The following is a 21,120-nucleotide window of genomic DNA, read 5'->3' as shown; positions in this document are numbered from 1 at the left end:
TCCCCCTGAACTACAAGAAGTGGTCCCCAATGAGGTATGGGCGAAGGGACCGAATGATGTAGGAAGAATTCTGGACTACCCACCAGTAAAAGTGTTGCTGCGCCCTGGTGCAAAGTTACCGCAGGTACCACAATACAAATTGGCAAAGGAAGGAGAGGAGGGTATAGCTCCAGTAATAGAAGATCTCTTGAGACAAGGAATATTGCGGGAAACTAGAAGTAGCCCATGCAACACTCCGATACTCCCTGTGAAAAAGGCAGCACAGGGCCCAATGGAGCCACGATATACAGGTTTACTCAGGACCTTAGAGAACTTAACATGGCAGTAGTACCATCATTCCCAGTAGTTCCAAACCCAGCGACCATATTGTCAAATATTCCAAGTACAGCCACCCACTTCACCATCCTAGATCTCAGCAATGCGTTCTTCTCAGTGCCTCTACACGAGGATTCCCAAGATCTTTTTACGTTCTCATTCAGATCGAGAAGTCTCAAGTGGACACGTCTGCCTCAAGGCTTCTGTGATTCCCTTTCAGTCTTCTCGGACGCTCTGAGGTCAGACCTTGCATCACTACATCTACCGGGAGGATCTACCCTGATACAGTACATTGATGACTTGTTATTGGCCTCCCCATCGTGGACGGCTTGCGTCCAAGACACGGTGGCTCTACTGTGCCATCTAGCAAGGAAGGGACATAAGGTCTCCCAAAAGAAGTTGCAGTTCTGTTAGGAAAAAGTGAAATACCTGGGACACGAGCTGTCCCAGGGAGTTAGGAAATTGCTGCCTGATAGGATAGCCACCATGACACAACACCCAAGACCAAAGACACAAACAGAGGTTCGTGCATTCCTGGGGGTGGCAGGCTACTGTAGACACTGGATACCAAACTTCTCCCTGATTGCAAGACCACTGTTAAACTTAACTCACAAAGATGTGCCTGACAAGGTACCCTGGCCGGAACAATGTGAGGAGGCCTTCCAAGAGTTGAAGAAAGAATTGTGTGCCGCACCAGCACTAGGTCTCCCTGACTACACCAAGGACTTTCACTTGTTCTGTCATGAAAAGGGGGGCTGCTCACTAGGGGTCCTAGCACAAAAACACGGTACCTACTACCGCCCGGTGGCTTGCTATTCAGCCACCCTAGATCCAGTGGCAGCAGGTCTTCCCCCATGTTTAAGAGCAGTAGCAGCAGCAGCCCTCGCAGTAGAACAATCACAGAACATTGTCTTAGCACACACATTAATATTACATGTTCCCCATGCAGTAGACACGTTACTTACCACCACCAAGACGCAGCACCTGACAAACGCCCGCCTCTCACGCTATGAGCTAACACTGCTTGCGCCACATATTAAAATAAAGAGGTGCACTACTCTGAACCCCTCCTGCCTGCTACCAACAGAAAGAGATCACGATGACCCGACAATAGACAATTCCTTCCATGATTGTGTTGCAGCAACAGAGAGACATACTAAAGTTAGGCCAGATTTGAGAGACACCCCATTCCCCGAGGCAGAAGGCGATCTATTTGTCGATGGTTCATGCATCAGAGACCACACTGGAACAGTACAGGCCGCCTATGCTGTAGGAACGGCTAGGAGGTTACTAAAAGGAGGGAGGTTACCATCAGTAACAAGCGCTCAAGCGGCAGAACTGATAGCACTGACTAGAGCATGCAGATTGGCAGCAGGACGGACAGCAAACATCTACACAGACAGTCAATATGCATTTGGTGTCACACATGACTTTGGTCAGCTGTGGGCAATGAGGGGGTTCCTCACCTCAGCAGGCCAACGGATACAACATGCATCACTGATAGTTGACCTGCTACAAGCTTTACTGATGCCCAAGAAAGTGGCGATTGTAAAATGCGCAGCACACACCTCAGCAAAGGATTACGTTTCAATGGGAAACGCATTTATTGACAAGAAAGTACGAAAAATTGCACTTCGTGGGTGTGAATACGAAATGGTTCAGGTAACGCCTGACATAAGAAGTAAAGAGGAAAACACACACTTTGACCCAAAAAGCGCACAGCTACCGGCACAAGGAAAGGAATGTGCAGAATGGGAGGGGGCAGGTTGTAAGAAAAATGAAGAAGGCATTTGGGTGGGACCAAACGGGAAGATATGCTTGCCTTCCCTGGCCCCTCACATGTGGGAAGGGATGGAATGATACCACTGTTTTCACAGTGCTGGTTCAACCAAAAATTCAGACAATGTGCAGAACAGTTGTGTAAAAGGTGTACTGTGTGTGCACAATATAACACAGGAAAGGCCACCCCAACAGCAACAGGCCACTTTCCACCACCGCACGGACCTTTCGAAAGTCTCCAAATGGATTTCATTGAAATGCCTCCGGTGAATAAAATAAGATACGTTCTGGTAATAGTGTGCATGTTCAGCAAATGGGTCGAGGCATACCCAAAAAAAATTGTGATGCACAAACTGTCGCAAAGTGTTTATTAAAAGAGCTGGTACCGCGTTTTGGGGTGCCGACTCTTTTAAGTTCTGACAATGGACCAGGATTCATTTCCCAGGTTATTCAGGGCCTTTGCAAAGGCCTGGGAATAACACAGAAGTTACAATGTGCATATCATCCACCAGCAGCGGGAGCTGTGGAAAGAAAGAACGGGGTACTGAAAAATAAGATAGGAAAAATATGTGTAGTGACAGAGTTATCATGGATAGATGCACTCCCATTGGCACTCCTTGCCATGAGGAGCACACCTGACCGCGTCACAAAACTGAGCCCCTATGAAATTATTTTTGGTTGCCCCATGAACATACCAGGACACATGTCAGTTGCCCCATTGGCTATAACTGATGATCTCTTGTTACAATACTGTAAAAAAATAACTGAGACACTCCGTTATCTTCACCGCCAGGTGTTGCAGGACTTATCAGAAGAAGGTACACCACCGGAACACGGACTGCATCCTGGAGACTGGGTGTGGGTAAAGGCCCACACCAGACGTCACTGCCTTCAACCACGGTGGAAGGGACCATACCAAGTACTGTTGGCAACAGCCACAGCAGTCAAGTGTGAGGGCATCACATCCTGGGTCCATACCTCACACACCAAGAAGGCCGCTGGACCAAAGGACGACCAGCCGCCAACAAAGTTGCCGATGAGAGTAATGCCACCTTCACCACAGCGGTACAACCTTCGTTCAACAAGCGCCACCAGCCAACACTGACGGAACTGCTCGTGCTACACTCCCACAGGAGTCGGAGAGTGTAAGCGTGTTCCCCAGTACACCAGAAAATTGTTTTGGGACTGCTCGTGCTGCAACCCCACAGGAGTCAGAGGGTGCAAGCGGGTCCTTCAAGACACCAGGATACTCTTTCAGAACTGCTCGTGCTACTCTCCACAGGAGTCGGAGAGTCAAGTGAGCTCACTTAAGTATTAAAGACAGCAGGATATAAACAAACAGAATACTAAAAGTCAGCAAGAAAAATTTGCACCGAGAGGTACAGATCCCAGTCCTACGGAAGCGGACGGTCAATAGGATCGGTGCGGCTTGTAGCCCCATTGGGAGGTGCCTCTTCCAATTAGGAATACAGCAAAAATAGGACAAAAGGGCCATCCCTTGGGTCAGTGGACTATCGCACCCAACTCCCTTAGAACTGGACATTGGGATTCATCCCTTTATACTCTGCATAACTACAAGTGTCAAATAGCATTCGACGTCGCCCCGAAAATATACCGAAGGAATAGACTACTCGTGTGGCACTCCTACAGGAATAAGGAGGTACCAAAGGTTACATACCAATAGAACTGGTTTCAAGTGCTAGCCACATCCGACCACACCCTATAAGGCGACATGGATTTCAGATTACAACGTAAGAAAAAGGAGAAGAAGAAGTGGCCCGTGGTGGTCACAGCATTACTCACCCCGGTAGCAGCTATAATAATAACAATGATCCTGATAGTATATAAAAACGACATACATATTCCATGGCTCGACCAGGAACACTACATCCCCAAAAGTGGCCACGGTGAAGGAGCAACCAGTGGTGAGAACAACAATAACTCAAAACAACATGAGAGGGTGGAGGATAAAACAAAATGGGTGAAATATACAAAATGGAAAGAAGATGGAGAAGATTATAAGGACAATACATTTGTGCAAATGGTATCAATGTACAAAGAACTAGCAAATGTGTCTGATTGTTATATCTGTACCCACCTACCGACCACTAGCCAGGAGAAAATAAATTACACTCAGATGCCCCTCACAGAATTCGTGGCATGTAACATATTAGATAATATGTTAGGGGGAAATTTAAAAGAAATGAGAACAAGGAAAAGGGAAAAGGAGAAAAAATAAACATAGGAGAAATAAAAACATGGGTGATGAGGAGAAAAAGGGATGACTATGGTTTGGATGACGAACCTTATGTAGGAGATATGTAAGAAAAATTGGTAGAAAAAGTGTCAAATAAATTGAAGGAAGAAGATAGAAGGAGAAGAAAGAAGTGTAGGAGATTAGATCCGAAGAAAGGAGAAGAGAATTTATTGAATGCATTTACAACAGAAAGAGGGAAGGGATCATGGCTCAGAACAACGAATACCATGCCTGGCCATAGATACAGAAATAAAGGCACCATGGTGTTTCAAATACTTAAGAGGTAACGCAGACACTAGCAAAAACGGAATTGATGTGGGACATAGTATTTGCAATACAACATTGAGCCTGGACTACAAAAGAAATGACACAACAGGCTTGTCCATAGGCCTGACACCTCCCAAAGGAATATTTATTATATGTGGGACATCGGCATTTTTTAAATTGCCAGCAGGATGGCAAGGTACCTGCTACCTAGCATTCGTGCCACCAAAAATGGCGCATAGAACAGAATTACAGAAGGGGGAAAAGAGAACACTTGGCAGGGTGCGCAGGAAGAGGACACCAACATGGGTGGATGAGGTAATAGCAATAGAGGGGATCATAGTGATGCCATTAGGGATGGCACACTCACAATATGAAATTCACAGATTGGCCCAATTAGTGGAAGGGCTAGCCAGCAACACCGCAGCAGCTTTAGGGAACATCACTGAGGAACTCACAGACATGAGGGCAGTTGTAATCCAGAATAGGCGTGCGCTAGACACCATCCTGGCAAAAGAGGGAGGGGTCTGTGCAGTGATCCATCAGGAATGCTGCGTGTATATACCGGATAACAGTGGGAATATAAGAAAGGAAATAGAGGACATAAAGAAGGTAGAAGAAGGAGCTGGGAAAGTGGCATATGGGACAGACGTTGGAGGAATGCTGAATGGAATAGCAGCATGGTTCAGGGGTTTGGGTACCTGGTTAGTAGAGGTACTAGTGATAGGGATCATGGCACTGATAACGCTATGTGTGCTCATACCAGTTTGTCCATCCTTGCTGGCACTACTCTTGAGAAAAACTTGTCACCAGAAACACACACATTATCAAAGAAAAAGATATAAGGATGACAACAGGGACGAGCAAGAGGTAGAAATGAGAGCAATACACCATGACCCTTAGATTTGTCATTGAGTATCAGAGGGCGCAATGTGGAATCGCATTTTACAGTTCTTAGGTATGCTAGGCCTAATGGCCCCTGTGATACACAATGACAATCTCTGCACAGGCCTATCATTAAGGAAAGAGGCCTAAAAATGTAATTCTCTACTGCTAGGAACGCATTATGTTGCAAGGCTTGCTCTCTGAACAGCCACCATGAAATATCATCGTCAAAGCATGCTAGCTGAAGCAATCTCCCTTCTGGAAAGTACCAGTCTGAGTACATGATGTTCTCAAGTTCTGTCACAAGATGGACCATGTGATATTAGGCACGTAGGCCACCTTGTGTAAAATCCTTGTCTATGCTTTTTATTACTATATGTGGTGTGATAGGAAGAACCACCTTCAGTCATAATGGAGAAATAATCATACGTCAATCATACGTCAATGTCAAGAACCAATAGAACGTAGAATCATGTTTGTGGTTTAATACTATAAAAGATTGTGTATTACTTCCTTTATTCAGGCTGTTCGTGTACAACTAGTACCGAGCATCCTCCATGTACATGTCTTTCTATCGCTAATAAATTCTTTATGTTTACCTAGAAGAGCTGGCTAACGGTCGTTTGTATCCTGGATGGGTGCTGAATAATTTGGCTTCTACACAGGCATGTAGAGACTCACAGCTCCCTTCAGCAGACCTGGGACACTTCCCTCAATCAAAGGGAACCGGAGCCACTGGGTAGTGGCTCTTATGGTTGTCAGCACCAAATACTTGGTGGAACATGTCAGGGACTATCTGCTCTGAAGGCACCATATGACAACTGACAGTGTCATGCTGGCTCCTGTGTCTCTCAGAGCCTCCACCCTCTGCATATTGATGGACACCCACGGACGATACTTTTGAGTATTGTCTGGCACATGGGTTTCTGGACCACCTCTCCATCACCCAGTGACACAAGAGTTAACTGCACTTCCTCCCCAGCACTATCTAGGATCATCTTCTCCCCAAGAGCTTCACTAGCCAACACCAGTGACTGCCCACCAGTGGGGGGCTGTGCCCACTTGAGACACTTGGTATCTCCCTTATAGTGCCCTTCCTGTTGACATTCAAAGCACTTCACAGGAGCCTTCCCTGCAGACTTGTTCTCAGGGAACCCCTTTTTCTTTTTCAGAGAAGGGGGAATGGAACCCTGTCCCGCAGAACTAATTCGGCACCCTTTGGAGAACTCCTTATTATTTCTGTTCTTCCCCATTTCTTCCAGTGAGAACCCTGCCCACCTTTGGCATGATCTTCCCTTCCTTCAGACTGCACAAGTTGAGTTGTGGCAAGTCTGTTTTGTGTCCCATTGGGAGGATTTTTCTGTAGTGATGTCTGGTGGTGAACCCAAGAGAAGATTCCTGCAATTTGGCAGTGTACTTCCAGACCAGGAGGCTGTGTGAGGCCCGTAGTTTTGGGGCCTGATTGTTTGAGGAATCTCTAGTGCACTTTTATCAACAGTATATATTATTGTTTGCTTTTCCCAGTGTTCCTTGAGGCAAGAGGATAGTGTGAAGAACGTGTGAGGTCATTTGGCTTGGAGCCTATATGTGCCAAAAATTCTAGGTGGTTTCTTTTCATCGTTTCAGCAGGCCCTCTCTTTTTGGAGTCTAGAATACGTGCTACCGCATGAGGTATAGGATATAGCTACAGGGTTGTCCCAAGCTGTGGACATGCCATTTCCCATAGATTGAATGTTTCTTTTTAAGGTTTATTCAGGCCCTCCTGATTTGATTTAACATTATACTTGCGCACTGAAGAAGACATCCCACAGGTATCTGCGGTCTTCACCGAAACGCACATCAGCGCTGGTGCAGAGGCCCCGTTAGGATCACAACATTGAAAGTGGATTTATCTACAGAGTGCATTGGACTATATAATTGAGGAAGTGTACCACCATATTGATTGATATTGTGATTAGACACACATTTGTATTGAGTACCGGTTTGGTTCATACATTATGTTGCTGACAATCAACTAAGTTTATTGCATATTTGTTTTTTATTTTAATTTTACACATTGTGTGTAATCAATAGAAGCTATCACAGTGTTGTTGTGACCCATGGGACCTACTTAACCTTTAGGAGGTGTTTTATGAGAGTCTATGTAGTATGTATGTAGTATGGATGGTGCATGGTAAGGTGTGGTGAGTGTGCATTCATTTTATTTAACATAAGCAGGTTTTTTTGTGTGGGGGGAAGAGGTTCCGTTGAACCCTTTGGATATACATGTGCAAGAACTTAGGCAGAATTTTTTTTCAAGCTCAATGAAAGATTTATTCCTGCACCAGTGGGAGGTGTTATGTTGCAGTATATTAAATGATTTAGGTAACCACAATAAATTACAGAAAATTTTATATATTTGTTGATTTGTTTTTTGATGATTGACAGGCTTGGCTCCTATAATTATCAGCTATAATAGTGTGATTATTTGTGTCTGCAGAAATGTATTTGTGTGCTAGGCTTTCGCTTGGTCTGCAGCCTAATATGATACTATATAGGGGCCCTCTTAGTTTTTGATTTGTTATTTCCCTCATGTACCTTCTTGGAGACCCGGTTGCTAACCCAGTTGTCCACCTCCTTGGCAAGCTCTCTCGGGTCAGTGAGCTTGCTGTCATCAAGGTGCTGGTGCAGATCTGGAAAGCAAAGAGTGAACAGGTGCTCTGTTAGCAAACAAATTATAGAACCTCTGATAATCCTTTACTTCACCACCCCTCACCCAACCATCCAGTGGCTTGCAAAAAAATATATACATATTCTATCCAGGTCTGGTGTGAAAGCTTTTCCAAGGCTTTTCCAACGCTTTTCCAAACCCTTTTGCTGGTATCTCTCTGGGGTCAGACCAAACTTCCAGGCCAGAGCCTCCTTCTTGGTGGGATATCAGGTCCTGTTCCCCCCCTGGCAGGGCTACAAGAGCAACGCTCCCTAGGAAGATGTCCCTCACTAGGGAGGTGTCCCCACAAACCAGCCCCCCAATCTGCTTCAGAGACCTTGTGCATGCATAGGGCAATCTCATATGCCTCCAACCATCTGTCAATGTCATCTCCCACACAAAATCAGACACCAGATTCTTGGGTATGTGTACCTTGAAAGACACAGTAGTATTGCTGCCACCATCCCTACTGGTCTCAACCTGCCTGGCCTTGATGTCCAGCTCCTTCAGGCTCAACTCCTATGCTAACAGCTTCAGCTCTTCACAGCTCAGCTCTTGAGCTGCAATCCTTTCTTTTTCCAGGGCTAATGCTCTCTTCTCCTCAGCTCTCCCAAGCTCTGCTTCTAGCTCTTCCAGACTATGGATTCGAGTTAGGAGCCAAACATCTCTTTCTGTTCTCTCCTCAGGGCCACTGCCCTCCTCCTCAGAGTAGTTCTCCTCCTCAGAGTAGTTGAAACAGGGCTGACTCAAGATCCTCCTTTTGGATTTCTTGTTCACAGCCAGACCCCTTTCCATGCAGAATGCTTTAAGCTGCCACTTTTTAATAGATAAATAGGTGCCAGAAATTGACTTCCATTCTGCAAAGGCTTTACAACCAAAAACCAGAGTCCAAAGAAATTAGCAATATTTCCAGGAGGACATCAGAGAACAAAAAGCTGAATCACAAGACAAGTAGTATGTGGTCATGTAGTGGTCTGAACTCAAAACAGTAGTGTACACTTAAATACTGTATGTCAAGTACAAATACAAGTCCAAATCCCAACCACTGATCACCAATGTTAGAAATTGGGTCTTTGGTTGACAGTCAGGTTACCCCCTTTTCAAGCAAGGACCCTCACTCTAGTCAGGGTAAAAGAGAATCACCCTCAGCTAACCACTGCTTACCCCCTAGGTAGCTTGGCAGAGCAGTAGGCTTAACTTTAGAGTGCTAGGTGTAAAGTATGTGTACCAACACACACAGTAACTTAATGAAAACACTACAAAATGACACAACACTGGTTTAGAAAAATAGGAAATATTTATCTAAACAAAACAAGACCAAAATGACAAAAATCCACAACACACAAGTCATGAATTTTTAAAGATTAAATTCAAAAATAGCGCTTAGAAAGACAAAATGCTTCGATGAGGTGTTAACACGGCGTCGTGACAGAGTCCTTCCCAAAAATCTGACACCAACGGCACCGGCCAAGGAGTCACGCAGACCCCCGGGTACAGTACCTTGGGGGAGAATGAAAACAAGCTGATGCGTGAAGTCGGGGATCACGGCGTCTGTGCGAAAAGGTGAATCCGCGCACTTCGAGTGGTGTCGGTGACGATGTGGTGCGGTGACTTCCACGGAGTCGCAGACTTTGGTGGGGCTGCAGCGGTGTCAAGCCTGCGAAGGTCATCGCGTTCCAGCGAAGATCGCGGAGTCAGGTGCAGGCGGCGTCTCCGGATTCAGCAGCGGCGTCAGTCTGGAGTCGTCCGAAGTCGATTTCCATGAATTTTCACCAGCTTTTCCTTTCAAGGGCCCAGGGACTGGAAAGGGCACCATTTGTAAGGGCAGGAGTCTCAGCAGAGAGTCCAGGTGCTGGTAAGGAAAGTCTTTGATGGCCCTGAGACTTCAGAACAGGGGGCAAGCTCAGTCCAAGCCCTGGGAGAGTCCTTCTCAAGCAGGAATATACCACAAACTCCAGTCTTTGTCTCCTTTCACAGGCAGAAGCAGCAACTGTAGGATAGCGCTACAAAGCACAGTCACAGGCAGGGCAGCTCTTCTTCCTCAGTTCTTTAGCTCTTCTCCAGGCAGAAGTTCCTCTTGTTTCCAGAAGGGTTTTCTAAAGTCTGTGGTTTTGGGCGCCCTTTTTATACCCAATTTCTCCTTTGAAGTAGGCCTACTTCAAAGTAAAGTCTCTTTTGAATGTGAAATCCTACCTTGCCCAGGTCAGGCCCCAGACACTCTCCAGGGGGTTGGAGACTGCATTGTGTGAGGGAAGGCACAGCCCTTTCAGGTGTAAGTGACCACTCCTGCCCTCCCTCCTAGCACAGATGGCTCATCAGGAAATGCAGACTACACCCCAGCTCCCTTTGTGTCACTGTCTAGTGTGAGGTGCAACCAGACCAACTGTTAAACTGACCCAGGCAGGGAATCCACAAACAGGCAGAGTCACAGAAATGGTATAAGCAAGAAAATGCTCGCTTTCTAAAAGTGGCATTTTCAAACACAATCTCAAAATCAACTTTACTAAAAGATGTATTATTAAATTGTGAGCTCAGAGACCCCAAACTCCACATGTCCACCCACTCCCAAAAGGAATCTACACTTTAATCAGATTTAAAGGTAGCCCCCATGTTAACCTATGAGAGGGGCAGGCCTTGCAACAGTGAAAAACGAATTTAGCAATATTTCACTGTCAGGACATATAAAACAAATTACTATGGGGGTCATTACAACATTGGCGGTAAAAGGCGCTTACCGCCGTGCAGAAGACCGTCAATACACCGCCGCGACCGCGGAATCCCGCCACAGCTATTATGACCCACATCTCGGAATCTGCCGAAATTCAGACACCCACACAAGTCCGCCACAACAAAGGTCAGTGTTAAACTGGCGAAAACAAAACCTCCACCTCCACGCCAACAGAAACACGCCCATGCTATTACGACCCACGAATCCACCGCCATGCTCAAAATACACACACATCTCCAAAACACCGCCACATTGGACAATTCCAAATACACACACCTGATACACATACAAACAACACTCCCACACACCCAACACGATATAAAACACACACCCACATCACCCACAAACCCCTACGACAAAAAAATAGAGACAAAGGCCAGAGAGAGAGCACAGAATAGACAACCCCACCACACAGAGGCACACAACACCATCACCCACACAACATCCACGCACAAAACACCACACACCACTACACATCACCACACTCATCAGCACATACACCACCCCACACATCACCTACACCACCCCATGTCACGCCAAAGACACCCCCGGTTTTCCGAGGAGGAGCTCAGGGTCATGGTGGAGGAAATCCTACGGGTAGAGCCACAGCTATTTGGCTCACAGGTGCAGCACACATCCATAGCCAGGAAGATGGAGCTATGGGACAGAATCGTAGACAGGGTCAACGCTGTGGGACAGCATCCAAGAAATCGGGAGGACATCAGGAAGAGGTGGAACGACCTATGGGGGAAGGTGCGTTCAGCGGTCGCCAGGCACAACATTGCGGTTCAGCGGACTGGCGGCGGACCCCCACCTCCTCCCCCACAACTAACAACATGGGAGGAGCAAGTCTTGACCATCATGCATCCAGAGGGCCTCGGAGGAGTCGGTGGAGGAATGGACACTGGTAAGTCAAATCTTAAATATCATATCCCCCACCCTACCTGCAATGCTATCACACCCCCCCACCCTCACACCCTCCCCTATCACTCCAACTCCTCACTAATGTACTAATAACACAAACCACACATCCCAACACCAAGCCCTCAATGACACAACTAAGCATGGTCACCCCTCACCAAAGCATGCTCACTGCACATACCCAGAACACCCCCCCAACCATCATCACACAAGCCCCCCCACAGGAATACTTGCACTGGTGTACACGGTGAGCCACCCATTCCACACCATGACACACACACATGCAATAATCATGCACTTATGCCCCTGCAGGATCACGAAGGACCGTCACCACACCGGAGGGTCCAGACAACTCCACTCCACCCACAGAAGAGGCCCATAGTGACGATAGCAGCTCTGTCCTACTGAATCCTGATGACCAGCCCAGACCATCGTGGGCCTCGGGACAGTCGGTTCCCCTTGTACAGGCACAGCCCAACACTGACCTTCCACCCTCTGGTAACACCAGCACAGCACCCACCCAGTGGGCCCATACCTCCCTACCCAGGACACGTCAATCAGCGGTGTGTCCACCACTACAGGGAACCCAGGATAACCCACCACCCCAACAACAACAGCGACCTGGGGGCAGTGGTAGTGGCACACGGTCCAGGGGACGGAGGCACAGGAACACAGGGGAACTGGGAGGGCTGCTGTGCGACAGGGGGCGGACAGGCCAAGGGAACCCACTCTCCACGAGGCCCTATCCTCCATCATGGGAGCATACCACCACTCCCAGGAGACGATGGCGACGGTCCTGGCCAAGTTTCAGGACACCCAGCGCCTGCAGGACGAACAGTAATTGGGGTTAAGGGAGGAGCTCAGGACCATCAGCTCTGCAGTGGGCACCATCGTAGGGGTGCTGAAGGACATACAGCAGACCTTGAGGGACACCGTGGCACTCCAAGGGGCCCCTGACACTAGCATGGACGATGAACTGCCCACCACCTCTGCCGCTGCTAGTGGACAGGACGCCCCGCCACAGGACCACCACACCAGCACCCCACCCCCTGCAGACGGACAACCACCACGCAAGCGGTCCCTGAGATCCAGGAACAGGACAGAGCAAGATGGCAAGACCCCCGCCAGGAAATGAGACCACCCTGATTGTCCTCCCACTGTCCGACTTTGTTACCCTGTCCATACTTTAACTGCCCCAGCTCCACTTCCTTTGCCCATATGGCCAGTGTACCTGTGTGACCAATGGACTGGACTCTGCCATGGACGTTCCTCCACCGTCCCCCATCACCATAGTACAACCCTCCTCCATTTTTGAGCACTTCAATAAACACCCTTGAACCACCAAAAAATCTGGAGTCAGTCTGTGATTTGGTAAAATGTATTATCATTGACAGTGTCAAAATGCGTTTCTAGTTGTAAAGCCAACATACCTATGTCACACATCACAAGTCCTTGAAGGATGCAAGCAGATAACACACGTTGGTAACCACACCTGCGAAACCGTAATGGAAAGGTACAACTCAGTTACCAAATAATGCTATGAAATTACACACAGGATAGAGGAAGACGTGTGACAGTGAATGTAATGGTAAAAATGAAAATGTTCTCACCTGTGTGTCACTGGAAATATTGCTGTATGACTGACTCCCTGTTGTCGTTGTCTTCTTCCTCAGCTTCCTCCTCATCACTGTCCACAGGCTCCACAGGCTCCACAGCTGCCACAACACCGTCATCTGGACCATCCTCCTGCAGAAAAGGCACCTGGCGTCGCAAAGCAAGATTGTGAAGCATCGAGCAGGCGATGATGATCTGGCACACCTTCTTCGGTGAGTTGAATAGGGAACCACCTGTCATATGGAGGCACCTGAACCTGGCCTTCAGGAGGCCGACGGTGCGTTCGATCACCCTCCTAGTCTGCCCATGGGCCTCATTGTAGCGTTCCTCTGCCCTGGTCCTGGGATTCCTCACTGGGGTCAGTAGCCAGGACAGGTTGGGGTAACCAGAGTCCCCTAATAGCCACACACGGTGCCTCTGGAGTTGACCCATCATATAAGGGATGCTGCTATTGCGCAGGATGTATGCGTCATGCACTGAGCCAGGGAACATAGCATTTACCTGGGAGATGTACTGGTCTGCCAAACATACCATCTGTACATTCATGGAATTATAACTCTTCCGGTTCCTGTACACCTGTTCACTCCTGTGGGGCGGGACCAGAGCTACATGGGTCCCATCAATAGCACCTATGATGTTGGAGATGTGTCCAAGGGCATAGAAGTCACCTTTTACTGTAGCCAAATCCTCCACCTCAGGGAAAATGATGTAGCTCCTCACGTGTTTCAGCAGGGCACCCAACACTCTGGACAACACGTTGGAAAACATAGGCTGGGACATCCCTGATGCCATGGCCACTGTTGTCTGAAAAGACCCACTTGCAAGGAAATGGAGCACTGACAGCACCTAAACGTCAGGGGGGATTCCAGTGGGATGGCGGATTGGTGACATCAGGTCAGGCTCCAACTGGGTACATAGTTCCTGGATAGTGGCACGGTCAAACCTGTAGGTGATGATTAAATGTCGCTCCTCCATTGTCAATAGGTCCACCAGCGGTCCACCGGAGGATTCAGCCATCTTCTCAATTGTCCCAGCTGACGGTGCCTGGGAAGGACAACAGCGACCACATAGTCAACAAATTTTCAGGTATGTACCCACAGATACACAGAACACAACACCAAACACAAAACCATTCCTGTATGTGTGTTGAGTGTAGGCCTAGCTATGTGTGACGCAGAAGTAAATGAAGCCATGTGTGCCCCTGAAATGGCGGCTGCCTGACCTCTAAACTGGGACAATGGTATTGTGAGGTAACTGCGCTGGTGTTGCACACCGTCGCGGTAGGCGATGGTAGACCGCGGCGCAATGCAGCATTGGTTAACATTGGACCCTCTGGGTCCCAGGAGCCAATGAACAAGTGCGCCAGCATTGATGATACGCTCCGCCGCGGACGTCACTGCCGCGGAATTCACTGCCATTTTCTATCTATTCAATCACTCGATACCTGACCTTCGACAGGAGAGGACCTACACTGCAAGTGCTGCTGTGACCTCGATCTGGAAGCGACAATGGCTGCTGCGTCTGGGGAAAGGGCCCCTGCCTTCACTGCTCAGGAGTTGGAGAAACTAGTAGACGGGGTTCTCCCCCAGTACACGCTACTCTACGGTCCTCCAGACCAACAGGTAAGTACACTGGGAGCACGTTGTATGGGCTAGGCCTGGGTGGACAGGGCTGGTTGTAAGAGGGAAGGGGGCAGAGTTCATGGAACATGAATGCATGTGAATGCATGTGCCACATGGCAAGGGTAGGGAGAGGGGACACTTACATCGACGGTGCAGTTGGTAATGACTTCTCTTCTTCCCTTGTGCATGTCATGTAGGTCAGCGCCCACCAGAAGAAGGACATTTGGCGTGCCATCGCCAAGGAAGTCCGGACCCTGGGGGCCCACCAGAGACGGGTCACTCACTGCCGGAAAAGATGGGAGGACATTCGCCGCTGTAGCAAGACGGCGGAGGCTCAGTTGGCGATGGCCTCCCAACGTGGGAGGGGTGCCCGTCGCACCATGACCCCCCTGATGTTCCGGATCCTGGCGGTGGCCTACCCTGAGTTGGATGGGCGCTTGAGGGCATCACAGCAGACACAAGGGGGTGAGTACACTATCATTCTGGGGACCTTGCGCGCAGTTGAGGGGTCTAGGTGTGGAAGGAGGGCTGTGGGTTTCCCTAGGCCATGGCGACTTCCATAGGCTAGGCCCCTCCGTAATGCAGGCCATGTGGCACTCCACCCCACCGCAGTAGAGTGGCAAGTACAGGTATACATGCCCCTGTGGCATCCATGTGTGCAGATGTCCACCATAGCCATGTAGTCCATATCCCAGGAATTGCATCTGTAGAGGCCAGGAGCACGGCGTAGTGCAGGGGGCTGCTGTGTCTGTATTGTCCGCCAACGGTAGCGGTATGCCATGCACTCAACCTGTCCTTCTTCTGTCGTCTCCCCCCCCCTTTTTCTGCTCTCCCTGTTCTTTTGTGCATCAGCATCATCAGGCGGAGGTACAGTGGCACCGGAGCACGAGGGAGCTGCATCCCACATGGCCATGGAGGGCCACACCACAGACTCAGAATGCACCAGTGGGACGGAGGGCGAGGGGAGCTTCACGTCAGGCACCGGATCACCAACCAGCGACACGGACTCGTCCACCGATGGGAGCTCCCTTGGGGTGGCGGCACCATCTGTGCCCCCCACTTCTACAGGTACAGCCGCCACCTCCCCTACCAGCACCGCCCTCCCAGCAGCCCCTCAGCGTTCGCCCCGTGCCCGCTCACCCAGGAGGGTGGGCATCACCTTCGCCCCAGGCACCTCAGGCCCTGCCCCAGTCAGCCCTGCTGCCCTCAGTGAGGAGGCCATTGACCTCCTCAGGTCACTCACTGTTGGGCAGTCTACCATTGTGAATGCCATCCAGGGTGTAGAAAGGGAGTTGCAACACGGTAATGCATTTCTGGAGGGCATTCATTCTGGTCAGGCTGCCCTTCAGCGAACCCTGCAATCTCTGGCCTCAGCACTGATGGCAGCCATTGTCCCTGTGTCTAGCCTCCCCCCTCCAACTTCCTCCACCCAGACCCAATCCCCTGTACCCCAGCCCATCCCAAGCACACCATCAGACCAGCATGCACACACCTCAACACACAAAAGTAGCTCAGGCAAACATAGGCACCACACATCCCACAGGCACTCACACAAGCATCACACACATACAGACACAGCAACATTCCCCTCCTCATCGTCTCCCTCCTCCCTCCCAGTGTCATCTACACTCTCACCTGCATGCACTACATCTACAGGCACTAGGACTCGCACCAGAACACCCAGCACCACACCCCGCTCACCTGCACTCACCACCCCCACTCCCATTTACACGTCCCCTGTGTCCTCTCCCAGTGTGTCTGTGACGCCCCCTCCAAAAGTACACAAACGCGGGCACCCACACACCCAACATCCATCCACCTCACGACAGCCTCCAGTACCTGCACCTACACCCAAAACACCTAAAGTGACACCTCCTACAACCACCTCCTCTTCCTCCACTCCCAGACCCCCTCCAGCTACCCATCCCAGTGTTCGTCAGAAACTGTCCCTCTGCAAAGTTGACCTTTTTGCCCCCACCCCCACCCCTCCAATTCATCAGTCCCGTCGTAGCGCCTCAGCCAAAAAGCCTCCAGTACCAGTGGTGCGTGTTCAAGGTGTGTGGAGTGCACCGGCCACCAGGGCAGGCAGTGTGACACAGAGCCAAGGCACTGCCAGTCCACCCCCTGTAAAGGCTCTGAAGTTGGAAAGTGGCCGACGGGACCGGCTGAAGACTCCTGGAGGCAAAACAACTCACAGGGGTCCCAGGGGGATTGCAGAGTCAGCTGTGACTCCTCCAAAGGTGGGGAAGGGCCAGAAGAAGTCTGCACAGCCTGGTGTAAGCATCACGGCGGAGAAGGGCGGCATCCTTCCCGGCGGCCGGGACGCCACCGCCAGCACCATCGTCACTGGTCATGAGACCACCGCCATAGGCATTGCCCAGGAGGGCCCAAGTATCGTCACTGGTCAGGAGACCACCGCCAGAGTCATTGCCCAGGAGGGCCCAAGTATTGTCACTGGTCAGGAGACCACCGCCAGAGTCATTGCCCAGGAGGGCACAAGTATCGTCACTGGTCAGGAGACCACCGCCATAGGCATTGCTCAGGAGGGCCCCGGCAGCCACAGCCCCGCTGGGCAATGAGGGACCGTCATGCCACACACCAATGCCCAGTCCAGAGACCGCCATGGCAAAGCACCGCTGAACAGGGCAAGCACCGCTGAACAGGGCAAAGACCGCCATGGCAAACACCGCTGAACAGGGCATGCACCGCTGAACAGGGCAAGCACCGCTGAACAGGGCAAAGACCGCCATTGCAAAGCACCTCTGAACAGGGCATGCACCGCTGAACAGGGCAAGCACCGCTTAAGAGGGCAAAGACCGCCATGGCACAGCACCGCTGAACAGGCCAAGCACCGCTGGACAGGGCAAAGACCGCCATGGCAAGCACCGCTGAACATGGCGAACACCGCTGAACAGGGCATGCACCGCTGAACAGGGCAAGCACCGCTGAACAGGGCAAAGACCGCCATGGCAAAGCACCGCTGAACAGGCCAAGCACCGCTGAACAGGGCAAAGACCGCCATGGCAAGCACCGCTGAACATGGCAAACACCGCTGAACAGGGCATGCACCGCTGAACAGGGCAAGCACCGCTGAACAGTCCAGAGACCGCCATGGCAAAGCACCGCTGAACAGGGCAAGCACCGCTGAACAGGGCATGCACCGCAGAAGAAGGAAAAGACCGCCACATCAAGCATCGTTATCCCATGTGCAGCTGGGACTGTGACGGGACAGGAACTGTCACGGGGAGACTAATCCAGTCTGGACACCAGTCCCCCTCCAGAACCAGTGGAGAGATCCATCCACTACCTCTGTCCTTCACAGGATGAAACACTCTGGGCACAAGTCCCCCTCCAGAACCAGTGGAGGCTGTTATGTACTTGTGAGACTGTGGCTTTGCACTCCCCAGGATGAAGCAGTGGGCAAACCACCCACTGTAGAGACTTGAGAGACTGTGGCTTTGCACTCCCCAGGATGGTACAGTGGGCAAACCACCCACTGTAGAGACTTGAGAGACTGTGGCTTTGCACTCCCCAGGATTTAACAGTGGGCAAACCACCCACTGTAGAGACTTGAGAGACTGTGGCTTTGCACTCCTCAGGATACATCAATGGGCATGGAGCCCCGTCGTGGATGTGGCGTGGTGCTGTAATCCGGCTGAGGTGCCCCCCCTTCCCTTCCCCCTGAGGTGCCTGTTGTTTTTCTCTCTGATGCCCCGGCAGTGTTCTCTCCGTTTGTGGACAGGTATCTTGTGTGGGCCTCGCCCATGCATTTTTGGCCTAGTGGTGCACGGACATTGAGATGTGCATATCTGCACTACTTCTCGTACTGTATATACCTTTGTGTGAGTTTATATATATCTGTATATAATTGACACATGTATATTGATACATTACAATGTTTGAACTGATTTCGTTTGGTCTTTGCATTCATCCGGGGGGGTTGGGGGTTGTTACTGTGATGTTTGTAATTGCATTGGTGTGTGTGTTGTAATATGCAAGGGTGGGGGTGGGGGTGGGGGTGTTGCGTGTGTGTCCCCCTGACTTTTGCCTCCCCTATGTCGTAGGTGCAGTACTCACCGTTGTCTTCGCCGCCGCTGGTCTTCGTAGATGAGTAGGAAGAGAAGGGCAGGTAGGATTTGTAATTCCGGCTCCATGGTGTCCTCCCTCCTCGTGGGATGTGTTAAGGTGAGCATTTTCCCATTGCAGAATCTGTTTCCGCCGTGTTTTCATCCACGGTGAATCCGCCCCGGAAAAGGTGGCGGATTGGCGGGTTGTGATACTATGGGCGGTACATTGTCTTCCGCCTGTCTGTTGGCGGTGACCGCCGCGCTGCTTGTCTGTACCGCCGTGGCGGTCGGAGTGTTAAAGTGGCTGTCTTTGTTGGCGGTTTCTGCCACGGTCATGATTCCCTTTTTTTGTCCGCCGGCCTGTTGCCGGTATTACCGCACCTTTAACACCATCCGCCTGGGTTGAAATGACCACCTATATGTCCTACCTTAACCATACACTGCACCCTGCCCTTGGGGCTACCTAGGGCCTACCTTCGGGTGTCTGACATGTAAGAAAAGGGAAGGTTTAGGCCTGGCAAGTGGGTGCACTTGCCAAGTCGAATTCACATTTAAAACTGCACACACAGACACTGCAATGGCAGGTCTGAGACATGATTACAGAGCTACTTATGTGGGTGGCACAACCAGTGCTGCAGGCCCACTAGTAGCATTTGATTTACAGGCCCTGGCACCTCCAGTGCACTTTACTAGGGACTTACTAGTAAATCAAATATGCCAATCATGGATAAGCCAATTACATACACATTTTGTAAAGGAGCACTTGCACTTTAGCACTGGTTAGCAAAAAACAGTAAAATCAGAGTCCAGTACACATCAACAACCTGGGGAACAGAGGCAAAAAGTTAAGGGAGACCATGCCAAGGATGAAAAGTCTAACATGTGTCCCCCCCAGCTGAAAGTGGGGAGCAACTACCCAACCACATGGGAGTTCTCATCACTAAGGCGGTAGAACCTGGACAGACCATCAGCATTGGCGTGCTCTGTACCAGGACGGAGTTCCACCGTAAAGTCCATCCCCTGTAGGGAAATGGACCACCTCACAAGTTTTGGATTATCACCCCTCATCTGCATTAACCATCTGAGGGGCCTGTGGTCGGTCTGAACTCGGAAGTGAGTCCCAAACAAGTAGGTTCTTAGCTTCTTCAGTGCCCAGACCACAGCAAATGCTTCACATTCTATTACACTCCACCTACGTTCCCTGAGTAGTAACCTCCTGCTAATGAAGGCTACGGGTTGATCTAGGCCCTCCTCATTAAGCTGTGAGAGTACTGCTCCAATACCATGCTCTGAGGCGTCTGTTTGCACAACAAACTCCTTGGAGTAGTCAGGTGCCTTCAGCACAGGTGCTGTGCACATGGCAGCCTTCAGGGCATCAAAAGTGTTCTGGCAAGCCTCTGTTCAGATCACTTTCCTGGGTTGCTTCTTAGAAGTCAACTCAGTTAAGGGGGTAACAATGGTACCATATCCCTTAACAAACCTCCTGTAATATCCTATGAGACCTAAAAAGGCTCTCACTTCAGTCTGGGTCTTGGGAGGCTCTCAAGCCAGAATAGTGTCAATCTTAGGCTGTAGGGGTGCCACTTGGCCACTCCCCACCTGGTGTCCTAAGTACACCACAGAACCCTGCCCTATTTGGCACTTGCTAGCCTTAATAGTGAGGCCTGCCTTCTGCAGGGCCTCTAACACTCTCCAGAGATGTTGCAGGTGTTGCTTCCATGTGGAACTAAACACAGCAATGTCATCCAGGTAGGCGGCACTGAACTCACCCAGTCCTGCCAACAGCTGGTTGACCAACCTCTGAAAGGTGGCAGGGGCATTCTTCATTCCAAATGGCATCACTTTAAATTTAAAGTGGCCATCAGGTGTAGAGAATGCTGACCTCTCTTGGCCCCCTCAGTTAAGGCAATCTGCCAGTACCCAGATGTTAAATCAAACGTACTGAGGTACTTGGCAGCACCTAACCGGTCAATGAGCTC

The 21,120-nt window shown here is 50.1% G+C and overlaps 1 long non-coding RNA gene across 1 annotated transcript in view; it reads left to right on the top strand.

Moving 5' to 3' along the window:
- Positions 1 to 21,120, top strand: part of LOC138258941 (uncharacterized) — a 391,632-nt gene that overhangs the window by 309,796 nt on the left and 60,716 nt on the right. The gene's annotated exons all lie outside the window — the stretch shown is intronic.

Source organism: Pleurodeles waltl, chromosome 2_1, assembly GCF_031143425.1.
Source record: "Pleurodeles waltl isolate 20211129_DDA chromosome 2_1, aPleWal1.hap1.20221129, whole genome shotgun sequence".
Lineage (NCBI taxonomy): Eukaryota > Metazoa > Chordata > Amphibia > Caudata > Salamandridae > Pleurodeles > Pleurodeles waltl.
Note: the sequence above shows the minus strand (reverse complement) of the source record. Positions and strands in the feature narration are given on the sequence as shown.